This window comes from Oryctolagus cuniculus, chromosome 6 (genome assembly GCF_051225735.1).
Source record: "Oryctolagus cuniculus isolate XC-2025 breed Fujian yellow rabbit chromosome 6, ASM5122573v1, whole genome shotgun sequence".
Lineage (NCBI taxonomy): Eukaryota > Metazoa > Chordata > Mammalia > Lagomorpha > Leporidae > Oryctolagus > Oryctolagus cuniculus.
In genome coordinates, this window is record NC_142872.1 from 41,348,416 (window position 1) to 41,365,244 (window position 16,829).

The window sequence follows — 16,829 nt, forward strand, 5'->3', positions numbered from 1 at the left end:
CAACCCAAAGTAAAATAAAGAATTAGATGCTGGGGCCAGCGCTGTGGCATACTAGGTTAATCCTCCGCCTGTGGTGCCGGCATCCCAAATGGATGCCGGTTCTAGTCCTGGCTGCTCCACTTCCAATCCAGCTCTCTGTTATGCCCTGGGAAATCAGTTGAGCATGGCACAAGTGCTTGGGCCCCTGCAACTACATGGGAGACTGGGAGAAGCTCCTGGCTCCTGGCTTTGGATCGGCGCAGCTCTGGCCATTGTGGCCATTTGGAGAGTGAACCAATGGAAGGAAGACCTTTCTCTCTGTCTCTCCCTCTGTCTGAAACTCTACCTGTCAAATAAATAAATAAAATCTTTAAAAAATAAAAAAAAAAAATTAGATGCTAAGGAAGTTCCAGGGATACAAATCATCTCCATAGGAAAATACAGGCCATGGGCATTCTGATGGGGCTACTGGCTGTGCCAGACAAACACCTCAGGACTGTCTTCCTCACCAGTGAGTGGCACACGGTGGAGCAGTTGGAAGTACTTAAAAGACTGCACATATGCAGTGCTCAGCTCCCAGCATGAGTAGGTACCCAGTCAATCAGTTTGCCCTGAATCTGAAGAGGTAGACGTGGTGATTCCTTCTAATACCTGAAGAGACAGAAAAGCAACAATACGTGCATTGGGCAGAAGGTCCTATCAAGTAATTCCATTGGTTTTTGTTCCCATCCTGTCTCTTTGCTCTTGTATAGAACACCAAACAAATCAACCAGGTAGAATCTACTGGTATGCAATCACAGGTTCTACTGGAATGTGCATTCGCCTACCACTCTGTTTTTAGGTTACTTGTAGATTCATTTATGAGTTTTGTTTTCCCCACAGTAACACACTGCTTGGGAGACATGACACATTCCTTGCAGTAGTTCATAGTCATGAGTCTTTATAGGATATAAAGAGATGGGATGGAAAGGTAACAGCAGGGGGCCAGCGCTATGGCACAGCAGGTTAACACCCTGGCCTGCAGTGCCAGCATCCCATATAGGCACTGATTCTAGTCCCGGCTGCTCCTTTTCCGATCCAGCTCTCTGCTATGGCCTGGGAAAGCAGCAGAAGATGGCCCAAGTCTTTGGGCCTCTACACCCACTTGGGAGACCCAGAAGAAGCTCCTGGCTCCTGGCTTCAGATCAGCGCAGCTGCAGCTGTTGTGGACATCTGGGGAGTGAACCAGTGGATGGAAGACCTCTCTCTCTGTCTCTACTTCTCTCTGTAACTCTTTCAAATAACAATATTAAAAAAAGAAAGGTAACAGAAGAATGGAGAAAGCAAAGAGGAAGGAAGAGAAGTCCACATAGTAGGACCAGTGCTGGAGGAGCATGCACGTTTTGAGAAAAACTTGACCAGGTTACTGCAGTCCTCCCCATCAGGGTGGGAGTGTGCAACCCTCTTAATCAAAGTCTGCTTTAAGGGGTCTGATTATAGTATAATTAGTTCCTAAAATCTGGTCAGGCACACGGCTGGTCTACTCCATACTTTTCATTACCTGGAGTCAAACTACAAAAATGTTAAGTCTCTCATAAAATAAATATTCTCTTTTCATCACTATCCTTCTGAGCTGGTTTATTTCCTACGTTTGAGATTTGAAAATTGCCTTCCTTTCATAAAAGTCACAGTGACTATAGATATGCCTTGTGTCATTTCATTGTTTCAGCTTTCCACTAGGGGAAATATGTGGCTATTCTATGTCAGGGATTTCTTTGATCAACCATTAATAAATTTTATTCCTGAGATCCAAATATATGAGAACAAATCTCATTTTTAAACATTTTCCTATAGTTGCTTCAAATGTAGCTTTCACATGCATACGCATGTATACTATTTTTCCCGAAAATGGAGATAATAGTGTCACACAATGAGGGATTCATGACAATAACTGGAACATGGGAAGAGAATATTGGCATTTACATGGCATGATTCAGTACAGCCATCTTTATAACTAAATAGAAAATGATACAATATCCACACAATTGTTGTACTCTGTATATATTAAACTCCACATGTAAGAGTAAACACGTGATATTTGTCTTTCTGGGTCTGCTTTATTTCACTTAGCATAATCATCTTCAGTTACATTCATTTTGTTTAAAATGTCTGGATTTCATTTTTATATGGCTGAGAATATTCTATCACAAGTCTGTCATTTTATTTTTCTCATTTATTTCAAAGGCAGTTACACAGAGGGAGAGGGAGAGGGAAGGAGAGAGAAAGGGGAGCGAGCGGGAGAAGGAAAGCTTCCATCCACTGTGTTCACTCGCCCAATGTCTGCAAAGATCAGAGCTGGGCCAGAGCAAAGTCAGAAACCTAGAGATTCATCTGGGTCTCTCACATGGGTTACAGGGGCCCAAGCCTTTGGGCCATCTTCTGCTGCTGTCCCAGGCACATTAGCAGGAGCTGAATCAGACATGGAACAGTGAGGACTCCAACCAGTACCCATATGGGATGCTGGCAAGGCAGGTAGCAGCTTAACCAGCTGCCCTACGATGGTGGCTCCATACCACATGTTGTTTATCCAATCATCATTTGATGAACAGCACAGGCATCTCTTTCATATGCTGATTTCATTTCATTTGGATATATTCCCCAAAGTAGGATAACCGGGTCATATGGTAGGTCAATTTTTAGTTTAGGAATCTCCATACTGTTTTCCATAATGGAGTTTCTTGAGCTACTTATATATTCTGAACATTAATCATTTCTAAGGTTTTACCTGCCTCTAAAGAGCAAGGAGTAATGGACTATCACTTAACAAGTGCCTACTATATACCACATGCTATTTAAATGTTTCCAGTGAGCATCTCATTTACTCCTTTCAACTACATATGAGGTGGCTACTATTGTAATTGCTTCCATAGATAAAAAATTGAATGTCAGAAGTTAAATAAATTTTTAAGACTGGACTTAAACTCAAGTATTTAACAACAATTAAATTTTGGAGATTGTTGAAAATTACCTTTCCAAACAAGCTAAGGAGCTCATGGTAGCCATTTCCATGTTAGTACAATAGGGCTAACAGGAAGCACAAAATATTTGGTACTATACCTAATACAATAATAGTTATTGTATAAAATAGTGCTACAGGGGCCAGTGTTGGGGCACAGTGGATTAAGCTGCCAAGTGCCAGGTTCCTTGTCTGTCACGTGGGAGACATGGATAGATCTCCAGGTTCAGGGCTGCAGCCTGGACAGCCCCAATTGTTAAACTCATTTGGGGAGTGAAGCAACAGATGGAAGTACGTGTGCACCCTGTGTGTTTATGTGCGTGTCTCATCTTCTCTCTGTAACTCTGCCTTGCAAATAATTAAATGAACCTATCTTATTTTTTAAAATATTGTTAGAAGATAAACTTACATGTGTATAGAGCCCTTTATCTTGTAAGCAACAGACATGAAAGGGAGGAAAGGAAAAGAAAAGCCCAAGTCCTACCCGTGTTCTGCCAATGGCATTAATTCAGCTCCTTCCTGTTCCCTCCACTCCACCCAACCACTTAGTCCCACAGCACGTTAGACCTAAGGGAACACTGGTTAACAGAACTGGGTAAAATGATGGGCCCAGGTGTCAGGAGGCTAGAGTTCAAGTCCAAATTCTGTCATTTAATGCCCCTGTAACCTTGAGCAATTTATAGAAACTCTGCAAACCCCAATTTATGGAATAAGGATAGTGGGGACTCCTGAATGATAATCTACATGAGCAACTTCACACCATGCCAAGAATATGGTTCTAAGCGATCCCCAGGCACTGGATCTGAATTCCAGCAATTTGCCAGCTCGGTGACTTCCATTTCTCTGTGCCAAATTTTCTCACAATAATAATGAGGTGGGTACTCTAGGGGTAATTGTGGGGATTAAATAATATGTGTAAAGCAAATGCTTTCAGAGTGGTTAGCACTGAAGAAGGGTGTAAGGTACTATTTTCTTCTAATTTCCACTTATTTATTAGAGAGTGAAGGAGCGCACACTAAGACAGCAAGCTTCCCATCTGCTGGTTCACTCCCCAGTGTCACAGCCTGGCACGGGTAATGAGGATCTGTGTGGAGAGTCAGTCGCACTGGGTGAGGTACATAACTAGTCAGAGCTGGGGAGAGAACCCAGCATTAGGAGTTTGGGACCCTGTAATATCCAAGGCATTAAAGGAGCACAAGAAACTTCAGGCCTTACAATGGAAGAGGTCTTGTGTCTAAGTACCCATGCAACTCCAGGTTTCTCTGCCACCTCTCCCTGTGTCTCTCCCACTGCCTTTGCCCTTTGGGTTCCTCCTTAATGCCACCACTCTTTGTGGAGGCACTTTCTGTTTATAGCTGTTTTGCTTGAGAAAAGCAGACAGTGCTTCTCCTACTCGCCTCTCTGCCTAATTAAGGGGAATTGAGAAAATCTTGGAGCATCATTGAAATTGCTGTCAATCTCTAGGGAACACTTGTAAATTGAAACACCCCTCAGATCATCACTTTACACGACTAATGTCATCATTCCACTGCAATGCATCTCCCAGACCTCATCATAGCTACCTTGTTTGCTTTTTAGAATAATTATGGAACAGTGGTTTAAGATTTAAAATTTATTTTAAAGGTACAGAGACAGATTGCCCATGGACTCATTTCTTCCTCAAGAGCCACGGCAGATAGGCTGTGGCCAGGAATGCTATCTGTGTCTCCCTTGTGGGTGGCAGGGACTCAATTTCTTGAGCCATCTCCTGTTGTTGCTTCCCAGGCTATGGAGTAGTAAGAACATGAAATGGGGAGCAGAGCCAGGACTTTAACCCCCATCCTCCAGTACTGGCTGTGGACATCCCAAGCAGCATCTTAACACTTGTGCTAGATACCTGCCACACAATGTTTTTATTAGCTCATTTTTGAGAAAGAAATTTCAAATTATCATTTTTAATTCCATGGAAAATGGAATTCCAAGTTTATTTTGGTGCAAAAAAGATGTAGATCCACGTTTCTTCATTATATGCATTTTAACAATTTTTATTTGAAATGTCGGAGTGTTGTTGGGGATAGCAAGAATGAAAGCAGAAGATCTTATCTGCTGGTTCACTCCCCAAAGGCCTACAACAGGTAAGACCGGGCCGTGCAGAATCCAGGAGCCTGGAATTCAATCCGGTTCTCCCACATGTGGACCGTCACCAGGTGAGCTTCAGCAGGATGCTGGAATCTGAAGTCAAGGTAGGATCCAACCAAAGCACACCAACATGGGATGTGGACGTCCCAAACAGCATCCCGACTACTACTCCAAGCATCCACTCCTCATAACATGCATTTTTCAGGAACTTTTTGAATATCCATATTTGTGGACTAAATTTTTTCACACCATAATAAGCTTGGTTTTTAATTCCATTTTCTGTGAACTTTTTAAAATTCCTGCATCTGCTTTCCCTACCAGGGGTGGGAAACATTTTTTCTGCCAGCAGCCATTTGGATTTTTATAACATCATTCAAGAAACATAGAAAGTTATCTATTTAAAAATTAGCTTGCTGCAGACCAATTCAATTTTCAATCTCACATGCAGTTGCTTTGGCAGGGCCAGAACAAATGATTTTGCAAACCTTCTACCGTCAGCAGGTGCGATGTTCCCCACCCCTTTGGGCCTAAAGCTTCTATGAAGAATTGATCAGAATGGTAGCAGAATTATGTTTCCAACAGTAAATCACCTGTCAAGTCCTTTAGGCATTACTCAGCAGTTCTGACCCTTGGAATCAGTGGAGAGGAGCTGAAGCAGTGTTTTTAGGACAGACTGCTGTCTCTGACCAGTGTCTTTTCCTCCCTGTTTCTCTTTTGGCTCCAAGAGACACAAGGCAAGGTCATGTGGCACTGCCCTTGCTGCTCATTTTAGAATTCTCTCCATCTCAGAGCAGTCTGCTCTACCAGAGACCAGCAAATACAACCCAGCATTAAGTGGGGACAGGGGCTCAGGGAAAGGCGTGTGAGCTAACTGTGGTGATCATGGTAAATGTTCAATGTCGACAGTGTTTAGCAGAGCACCAGACCTCAAGGCAAATACTTACAGCTAGCTTCATGTTGGATCGTGAGGCACTGACATGCAGCACGAGTTATTGTTCCCACAACACCTGTGATAAAACTATGCCGCCGAGACTGCAAAGGGACTTGTCTGATTCATGGCTGGCAAATAGTGCACTGATCCATTTGAAAGCTCCTAGCACTCCCTCCCATATATCTTAGATCACTTGTGTGAGTCCTCTGTACTGAGTTCATCTTTGAATCCTCGGTATAAATACTGATTTTTAGGTCTAAGAGAAGCTTCTTTTAGCAGGGAAAAAATGTGTCTCCAAAATACATTGAAGTCCTAACCCTGGTACCTGTGAACATGACCTTACATGGAATAAGGGTCTCTGCAGCTTTAAGCTGAGGTCTCACCAGAGCAAAATGGGCCGTAAATCCAGGATGAATGGTATCCTTCTAAGGAGAAATGAGAAAGGGTGAGAAACACACAGAGATGAACACCATGACTAGTCAGACTCACAGAGCAAAGGCCTTCAGGTGACGACAAAGGTAAAGATTGGACTTCACACTGGTGCAAGCCATGACAAGAGGACTGATGATGATGAAGGGAAGCTAGCAGAGTGATGGAGCAAACACATAAGCCTCAGCCATCTCCCTCATTGCCCGAAAGATCAACAATGGAATATATTTTTTGCCTTTGAATCTCAATTGGGTCTCACACCCTATTGTCTTCATACCCCAACCCCACATTCTTTCCAGGCTCCCAAGGCCCAATGCGGTCACCTCAAAGGCCAGTTCCAGGAATTCACCTCCACCTGCTGCCCCCTACCCGTACCCTCATCCCCATCCCCAGACCTCCTATAATATAAAAGGTCTGGCCCTTGGGGTCCAGGTCTTCTACCACATGCTCCATCAATGTGCATGCCAATAGTTGGTCACCCACCTCTGTGAATTTATATTCTCTGAATAAATCCAGTCTGGCTATAGATTCATACACTGCCTCCTCTCGATTCTGCGCCTCTTTTCTTAACATTTTTGGTGCCTCTTGAGAGGAGGCACCAATCTGTGCCTTTTTTTCTAACACAGAACAAGGTTTGGACTTGAGCTGTGTGTATGCATTTATACTGCTGTCCTAAGTCACTCAGTTCGCAGTAGTTTGTTGCCATAAGGACTTGGAGAATATATTCTGAAGGATCTCAAGTGCTACTAATGCAGTTTTGGTAAGGGCTGTGACAGCAGCGTCCCTGGCTCACCTGTGAGCATTCTCCCAGCCCTTCTGCCGATGATCTCGCTTCAGTGACAACTCTACGTGTTCCGGTTTGCAGTTGGACATCATTCCCCTGTTAGCTTTCTCCAATATCCAGGAGGGGTTAAACAGAAGGATTCTATTCCCTGAAGAGTTACAGGGGACAGGGACTGTTGGAAGGCCATTTAACCAGCAATGCACCTTGAAAAAGTACTATCCACACTGAGAAGAAAACATTCACTATGTTTTTTTATTTTTTTATTATTATTTTTTTTTGACAGACAGAGTGGACAGTGAGAGAGAGAGAGAGACAGAGAGAAAGGTCTTCCTTTGCCGTTGGTTCACCCTCCAATAGCCGCCGCGGCCGGCGTGCTGCGGCCGGCGCACCACGCTGATCTGATGGCAGGAGCCAGGTACTTTTCCTGGTCTCCCATGGGGTGCAGGGCCCAAGCACTTGGGCCATCCTCCACTGCACTCCCTGGCCACAGCAGAGAGCTGTCCTGGAAGAGGGACAACCGGGACAGAATCCGGCACCCTGACCAGGACTAGAATCCAGAGTGCCGGCGCCGCAAGGCAGAGGATTAGCCTAGTGAGCCGCGGCGCCGGCTTTCACCATATGTTTTTAAAATTGTCTCCTTTCTGTTCAAACTATGTTAACAATTGTCTTTCATTTTTAGGTATATGTCAGGTGCTCTTGGTGACCTGTCAGAAGCTGCAGGTTTGTCAAATCATATTTACAGTCTCTTCCAATGACTTCCTTAATTGTCCAGCTCCTGTGGGATAAGACCAAGCACATCTCTTTGTCTGCTGCACAAGACTTACACAAAATATGTATTTAACTTTAGGATAAATGAATTAAGGGAGTCAGTGAGAGATAAACATTCAGTCCAGTGGCTGTTAAAGGCAAAATAATTCCTGTAAGAACATCACAGATTGGGACTACTGTCTAGAAGAACAATGCCTGAAACAGCCTCAGAAAACCAACATTTTTAGGATCAGTGCTTTAGATCCCAACAAATAGCTGAACTTAGAGGGAATCCCTGAACTTGGAAGCTCTGCTCTCACTACCACCCCCACCCTAAATGGAAAACCCATGCCGGTCCACCCCTTTGTGGATCTGACTCATTCACAGGACTATATATGGTCCTCAGTAGCAGCCTGAAGTGACTTTTTAAAAGTGGGCCAATAGCTGACATATAGTATTTGCAAATACAAGTTTTGTAGTGGCCTCTGATTCTATTGACATAGATTAAACTGGCCTTGAGCTAAGGCACAGAAGTAGAAGCAATGGCCTGTTTCCTGGGCAGGGAGTGAACCGCAGACAGAGGTTCTGGAACGATGCCTCCAGGCTTTCGCTGCCATTCTTTACAGCTCTCTCCTAACTTTCAGTTTTAAAAAAGTAACTTGACCATTGAATTTTTCTAAGAGTGGAACCGGGGAAGGGCTGTTTATGCTGTTAGCATTGGTGTGTGGAATGGGTTCATGAGCACTGGGAAGATAAAGCGCAGGCTTCAACGTCCCTCCTGCAGGCTTGGCAGTACCTTCTGGAAGAAGATGTAACTTGGGGGCATTTCTGCTGAAGCCAGGCCTCCTGTTCATTCCTTCAAGTGTGATGAGATGGGTAGAAAGAATAAACGGAGAGATGTCTCAGTTAGTTCCTGTAAACAAGACAGGCTAGAGGATCTTCCCCCAAGGTTCTCACTGGACAGAGCAAGACAGAGACCACGAGCTGAGGAGGGTTCGCTCTGTTTGCCAAAGACTACTAAGACTCATTTCTGAAGCTTGAATGTGACTAACAAGTACTGCAGATCTTTTTAAAATGAAGATTTTAACATAGTCTTGGGTAGCAACTCAGATTCCTTTTTTCTGTTACCATGGACTGGTCCTTTGCATGACACCTGGAGTAAAAGGAATTATGCATCAAGTTCTCACTTGCAAGAGGATTCATGACGAGATTACTTTAAATAAGTGTATTCTTCAGGCATTTTTAAAACAGTTCTTTGTATTGAATATACTACTTCCTCATGATCTATAATCATCTCACTGAGCCACAAAACACCAGACCCATTATTATTACTCCACTGTGTTTTGGGACCCATTATGCTATCTCCCCTGTCATCATTTCCCCTCCCTTGCTGGTCTCCATGTGGAGGGATATATCTGAAGGAAAAGAAATTGCTATATGCAAAAAATACCTGCATTCTCATGTTCATTGCAGTTCTACTCATGGCAACATGTTGAAACCATAGCACACCGAGTAAGTTCCGTGTTCATAGGCGGTCATTTGGAAGCTCCACCTACTCGTATCTCTTCTTATTTCTAATCTCATCTGGATTTCACCTCTTTAAATGCACCTCACATTTTGATACCACCTTCAATCCCATACCTTTAGATACCTTTAGTCATGTGCATGTCAAAACCACACCCTCCTCAATCCTCTAACATCTTAGTTCACAAGATGCACAGCAAATTACTACTTCCTCTGTGCAGACTGCTCTAACCCCTCCCTGGATATGTAATATATATATTTTATTTCTTTCTCAATATATAACGTAGTTTTCTGACTTTCTGTATTATCAAAGACTTTCTGCCTCTTCTAATTGTCTCTTTTGGCTTTCTGTTATATTCAATGATTCTCTCAAATACTCTTCTCTACTGGTTGTATAATCCTCATGGACAGAAATCACCTCATTCATTTCTTCTTCTATTCCACAGGTAATCTAATGTTCTACAGAAAGTAAGTTGGGAAAGGAAGAAGGGGAAAGGAGTGTATGCACAGAATTTTTATGTTACTGACTTCTAGCAGATAGTGACCACTTTTAGTTTAGGTTGACGAAACTACATTCAAGGTTTGAACAATTGTGTAAATCATGGATTTTTTATTCTCTTTATAATATCTTATACACAATGCAGTCAGTCACTGGGAATGGGCAGCCAAGAACAATGTGGGTAATACCCGGCAGCTGAGCACCTGGCCACAGTGCACTCACCTGCTCCCTGCGCTGATTCTGGTCTTACTATCTATATGGAACCCTTAGGTAACTCTTCTGTTCATTTCTCAAAGGCTTCCTAGGCCCTTCATCTCATGTCACCTCAGAGGCTAGAAGGTCTCTCCTTAATGTATGCTACACACACTAACCTCAAACTAACAGTGGTCTCCACAGCCGAGAACAGCACAAGACAATCACTTCCCACGCTGGGGTCACTATGCCCACTCCCAGGCTGTACAATGCTTGTTCAGTGCAATGCTCAGCATGATTTGTGCTCATGGATTCCCAAAGCATTTGATTAAAAAAAAAAAAAAAGGGCATGTCCTACATGGTAGTTTTAACAACCACAGGTGCTACATAGACTGCCTGCATTCAAAACTCTTCTATGACTGTGTGTGACTTAGACAATTGCTTTCTAAACATTAATGTACCTATGAAACCTGAGGGACCTGTTAAGATTTAGGCTGCCAATCAGTAGGGCTCTGGTGGGCCTGATGGTCTGCATTTCTCAGAGGCACCCCAGGTAATGCTGATGCTGCCATTCCATGACACTGTTAGTGACAACAGCCCTGAGCACAGCACTGCTATATTTTGGCTTCATGTTAGAATGACTAGGGAAGCTTTCAGTATCTCCAAAACTCTGCTGGATGCCATAGTCGCCACATCAAAATATCTGGCTAAGACTCACGTGTCACCATCTCAGTTCTTCACTCTAAAATACTCTTTTAATGATTCCCCATGTTTGTCTTACAAAGTGCACTTGAAATGCTCCCTGGACCATGTAAAATGCTGCTTATAATAGCTATTTTGTTAAAAAAGTAAATGGAGTCATGTCTTGCAAAAAATTTTTGTCCATGTGTTAATAATATTCTTAAATAAAGTGTCCCATGATCAAGTAAATTTTCTAAGTACTGCACTTGACTGCCTACTCCTAGAGTGACACAAACCACCTAAGCATTTCTGAAGATCTATAGAAAGCTATTTATTGCTAATAATTTCCAGGCTAACTAAACATCAACTACCCATAAGCCTTATTATTACTTAGTAAAACCCATTCTAAATGAAATCATTTATTTTCACCAAATTGTTAACACATATGTGTTTTAAGAATATAAAAAGATCCTATATTCACATTAACCAGTTTTACTCATGAGAATGTCTTTGAAAACTATAGAATAGTATTCACTCGAGATAGTGACATTGGTACCTCCAAATACAAACATTTCCATCATCTTAACAATTACTTGTGTACTTTTATAGACACAGCCCACTTCTCTCCTGCCAGCTACCCCCTCCTTAACCCCTGGTGAGTGGGAGTAGGTTCTCTATTTCTAAAATGTTGTCAATATTACACAAATGGAATATTTCAAAATTGCCTTTTTTCAAACTCAGAATACATTTATAAACATTCATCCAAGCTGTTGTATACTTCGATAATTTGTCATATATTGCAGAGTAGTATCCCATGGTCTGGATATATAGTACGTACCCCTTGTCCACAGCCAATTCATTCTAACACCACCAGTAAATGCCTGAAACCAAAGACAGTACCAGACCTCATATGTACTACTATTCCCATACATGCACATGCACACACACCCCTATGATGAAGCTCAATTTACAGTCACACATAGTACGAGACGACTATCAAACAAAATATTTATAATAATATGATAAAATATACTTAAAACTTACAAATTCCAGAATTTTTCCATTAAATAAATTTGAAGCACACTTGACCATAAATAACTGAAACCACAAAAAATAATTGCGCCATCATTCAGTTTTTAATCATTTACCCATCAAAACTGGGTTGTTACCAGTTTGGGTTACTCTAACTACTATAAACATTTGTGTCCAGGTTTTTGCAGAAACATGGGATTTTATTTCTTTGGGATAAGGCCCGGAGTGGTCATAGAGAGCTTACAAGTTTCATTTTTGCAAACAACCACCTGCCAAAGTGTTTTCCAGACTGTTTGTCCAACTTTATATTACCATGAACAATCCAGTTTTTACGTATCTTCATCAGCACTTGGTGATGTGCCAATTATTCATTTAGCCATTGTGTTATTAAGTGTTATGATATTTCAATGCAGTTTTAATTTGCCTTTCCCTAATGAGTAGTGATGGTAATCACATTTTCATGGGCCCGTTTGTCATCTGTAGATGCTCTTCACTAGTATTTCTCTTCATATTTTTTCTATTTTCTCATTAAGTTATGTGTTTTTATACTATTGAGTTTCAAGACTTCTCTACATATGCTAGAGATGAAATGTTTATTGGATATGTCGTTTGCAGTATTTTACGGGGAAAAACAGTGAGAATTACTTTACTTCGTGTTCCTGGATGCTAAAGTCTCAATGTTTAGTTTCAAAGAACTCTACAGTTTGGAAGAACTAGATGAACCCACTGAGAGTATTCCTTTGCATGTAATGACAAAGACAAGTAACAGCTTTGCAATGGTGCAATTGCAGGTTCATGTAAAGGCTAGATGGGTGAGGATATACTCAAGAAAGATAGTATTGAATCACTCTAATGCATTTCTTTGAGGCTTATTTTTAAAGAACTACATACTTTTCTTAGTCTGTTGGTTATGTCCACAAAATTTCTCAATTTCTAATTTTTTCTTTATATTACCAAAATATGCTTTTGATGGAAATTCAATTATTCAATTCCCTAGTTCCAAAAACATCATACTAAAAGGAAGCATAAAGATCAACAAAGTACTTTACATAGTCGTTGGAAAGCTCTGAATGTCCTTTCTGGGCTGGAAACTGGAAGGCTCAGACTTCTCTCAAGCTGCTGAGAGGTACTAGCCTCAAACACTTTTAGGTTCAAGTACTTATTTATATCCCTTTGGAAACAGTAATTTACATCCCGGGGTTACTACCCACATCTGTAGAATGGGACTGATAACAATTTACTCACAGGACTCTGTAGATTAAAAACAGAGAGGATGGGGCTGGCGCTGTGGCGTAGCGGGATAAGCCCTGGCCTGCTGCACCAGCGTCCCTATATGGGTATTGGTTCGTGTCCTGGCTGCTCCTCTTCTGATCCAGCTCTCTCTGCTCATGGCTGGTCATGGCTGCTCATGGCTGGTCAAAGCCGTGGAAGAGCGCCCTTACAACCATGTGGGAGACCTGGAAGAACCTCCTGGCTTCGGACTGGCCCAGCTATGGCAGCTGTGGCTATTTGGGAAGTGAACCAGCAGATGGAGGACCTTTCTGTCTCTCCATCTCTCTGTCTGTATTCTACCTCTCCAATAAATATTTTAAAAAGAAAGAGGAGGAGACAAACTAAAATACAGGTCCTTTGCAAAATTCTGACTGGAAAGAAGCACAAGTTATCAGAAACAACTTCCAGCAGCAGTAACTCTGCCTTCCCTTAGAACTTCAGTTTGGGCTGGATGGGGGAAGGGATGCTAAATAACAAATCCATATTAGCTACTTACTTTTTGTAAAAATATTAAAGCCCACGGCGGCCATTGGAGGGTGAACCAACGGCAAAAGGAAGACCTTTCTCTCTGTCTCTCTCTCTCACTGTCCACTCTGCCTGTCAAAAAAAAAAAAAAAAAATATATATATATATATATATATTAAAGCCCTTAAAGGTTGATTAGTCTTGGATCAGTCATTAACATTTTGGTATTAAATTTCTATGAAATCAAATTGGGATTTGAACGACTGACCAAGAAAGAAGTTTTTGTTCTGATCACAAGGTGGATGGTGACACTGGAAAGTAAAGGTTTCAGTGAGCAAAACTTGACAAGGTGTCTCAGGCTGCCCTAAAGCTACCTTGGAGTAATCTGCAGTGTTAGTCATCATTGCTGATTAGAATTATTCACAAAAACTAATACTTCTTTAGCACCTACTATGTGATAGGTACAGTGCTGGCTCTAGACACGTGGCAGTAAATCATTAAAGGCTAATCTTCCAAAACTTAGGGAAATGAAGATTCTTATATAGATACAAAATGAGCACATGTTAAAAATTTAATTTAATTCATATTAATGAAGAACCAGGCAGATGTTACATCCAGTAAAGAAGAGCATTCCCCAAACAGGCATATTGATTGATTGATGGTAATTCAATTGAAGTAAAAGTAGATGCAAAATTGGATTTTTCTACAGGACAGAGGGAAAAATCCACACTCTATATACATATGTATGTGTGTATATATATATATATATGTGTGTGTGTGTGTGTGTGTGTGTGTGTGTGTGTGTATGTGGTGGGGTGGAATTATAATTTTGATTGGCTGACTACAGAAGCTCTGGAAAAGTCAAGAAACTGAGGGAATAAATCAGTTTATGGATCCAGGTGTCTTTCCCTATAAACTTAAGAGACCAGACTCCAACTCCAATAAATTTTGAAGTCTTTCCAGCTTGAATATATAATACCTCTGTAATTTTATCCTAGTGTTTTAAAGGTTATCTTGAAACATTTAATGGGATTCCAGGCTCTTCAACCATTTGGTCTCAAGGACAATGGCTATCGATCCTCAGTTGGTGAAGAAGTAATTAACAAACCATGACACAGGGATACCCCAGATCTCCAGCTCTGGAGAAACTCTTAGAATCAGAAATGAGACCTTGAAAAACATTCCTTACATAACCCATCTAACATGCCAGAATCTGTTGCTCCTGCTTATTATCTTGTCTACCCACTCATCAGGGGATACTACATCCTCAGCTCTGAGAATGGCTCCGGGTAGTCATGTGGCTAATCATAACTTCCTGTGGATTTGGTGCCTCACGGACAGTAAGAAGGATGCCAATTCTGATCCATTAGGAAAGAAAGTACTTTTTCTACAGGTTTTGCTAGACTAGTAGGGCAAGAATCTGCCAACACTGAGAGCTGCCAATGAGTGAGAACTGACCTGAGGTTAAAACTAGCGCATCAGAACCAGGGAGAGAGTTCTGATGTTCCAAGTACTTAGATCTAACCACAGCTGTGACTAGCAGCACTTACCTACAAACACCTCTACTCTCCTACTTGAGCCAAGATATTCTCTTTTTGTCCTAGACAACGTTACTCAGGTTTCTGTCACTATAAGCTATTCTGTAACAGTATGTGCCTACAAATAAGGTGAAGAGAAAGTCCTAATTTTGAAACAAAGGAATCAATATATATAGCAATGTGAAATAAAACTTGAAAAGCCAGCTGGGATAGGAAGCCTTGGAAAGAAGATCAAATGGTATGAGCTTCACTCACAAGCAGTAATTCTCCAACTTTAGCATGCATCGTAATCAGTGGGATGGCTTATGAAAATACACATTGCTGTACCACATCTTCCAAGTATGACACCAAGCCTAACAGAAACCAGTTCATCATATGGGTGGTGATTCATGGTACAGACTGGCACAACAAGATGAGCAAGAGCCATAGGCTTGGGGTGGGCATTTGGCCTAATGGTTAAGTCACTAGTTAGGATGTCAGAGTGCCTTAGTTTGATTCCTAGCCCTGGTTCCAGATTCCAGCTTCATGCTAAGGCAGACCATGACAGGCAGTAATGAGAACTCTAGTAACTGGGTTTCTACCACATACTAGGGTACCCGGGATTGAGCTCCCAGCTCCCAGAAGCCCTTGTTATTGGTGGCATGAAGGGAATGAACAAGCATCAGATGAGAACTCTTGCTCTCTGTCCCAATGTTGCTCCTTCTCCCTATCAAGTAAAAATTCTTTAAAATAGGCTTTTCTCCCCTTGATGGTGAGAATATAAGTAAATAGTTAATAAGGCAATTGGCTGGGGGAGCTCTACTCAGCAGATATAGATATAAGAAGCAGCCACAGTGGCCCTCAGAACACACAATGCAATTCCAGTCTTAAAATCCTTCATGCCAAGAAAACAAATATTATCAACATTCCATGTCTCAGCTCTACTATTTACTCTGAAGGCTTATCCTCAGGTAGGGTCCCCATCAAATTGTGCCCAAAAAAGTTACCAGCAAGGCTAGGTTCTTCACAGTTCAGACATCAGAGCACAAAGTTGGTGCTTCATTCTATTTTTAACTAAATTCCAATATGGCGTCTTATTGGTATAGCTCAGGGCTCAAGCTTATCCTCAAATACATCATTATTACCTGTGAATATGACAGCCTCATTGTCTAGGACATCCATCCGCCCTCTGAAGTCAAATTTAAATGAATTTATCAAATGTAAATGAATCAAATTTTTCTAAACCACATGACTCTTCTAAAATTTATTTATTTACGAGGAGTAGGGGAGGGAGCATTCCCATGTGGTTGTTTACTCCCCAAATGCCCACAATGACCAGGCCTGGCCCAGGCTCAAGCTAGCATCTTGGAACTCAATTCTTCTACGTGGGTGGCTAGAACCCAATTACTTGAGCCACAGGAGCCCTCGGCCCTGTGATACAGGATTGCATTTCATATGGGATTGCAATCATTTGATACGGGATTGTAATCATATCAACCCCTAAACCAAAACCTGCCTCATCAGTCTCATGTCATCAGAGTATAGATGAGAACAACTTTTAGCAAGAAAATAAATTCTGAGGAGGCAAAACCTATAATTTCTGCTAAATGTATGACCCAAATTGCATGCCCTCTCCTTGGGCCTTCCTCTATCCATGCAAAAGA

The 16,829-nt window shown here is 41.7% G+C and overlaps 1 long non-coding RNA gene across 16 annotated transcripts in view; it reads right to left on the reverse strand.

Annotated features, from left to right (window-relative positions):
- Positions 1-16,829, reverse strand: part of LOC127490701 (uncharacterized) — a 405,434-nt gene that overhangs the window by 319,990 nt on the left and 68,615 nt on the right. For 2 of the 16 annotated variants that reach the window (XR_016235410.1, XR_016235403.1), the window contains exon 2: positions 13,680-13,780. The exons of 11 other annotated variants lie outside the window; for them this stretch is intronic. This is a non-coding gene — a long non-coding RNA (uncharacterized LOC127490701). Of the gene's footprint in view, positions 1-11,717; positions 11,761-13,679; positions 13,781-16,829 lie in introns of all 16 variants that reach the window. 3 more of the 16 variants (XR_016235416.1, XR_016235413.1, XR_016235405.1) reach the window with 3 other exon arrangements.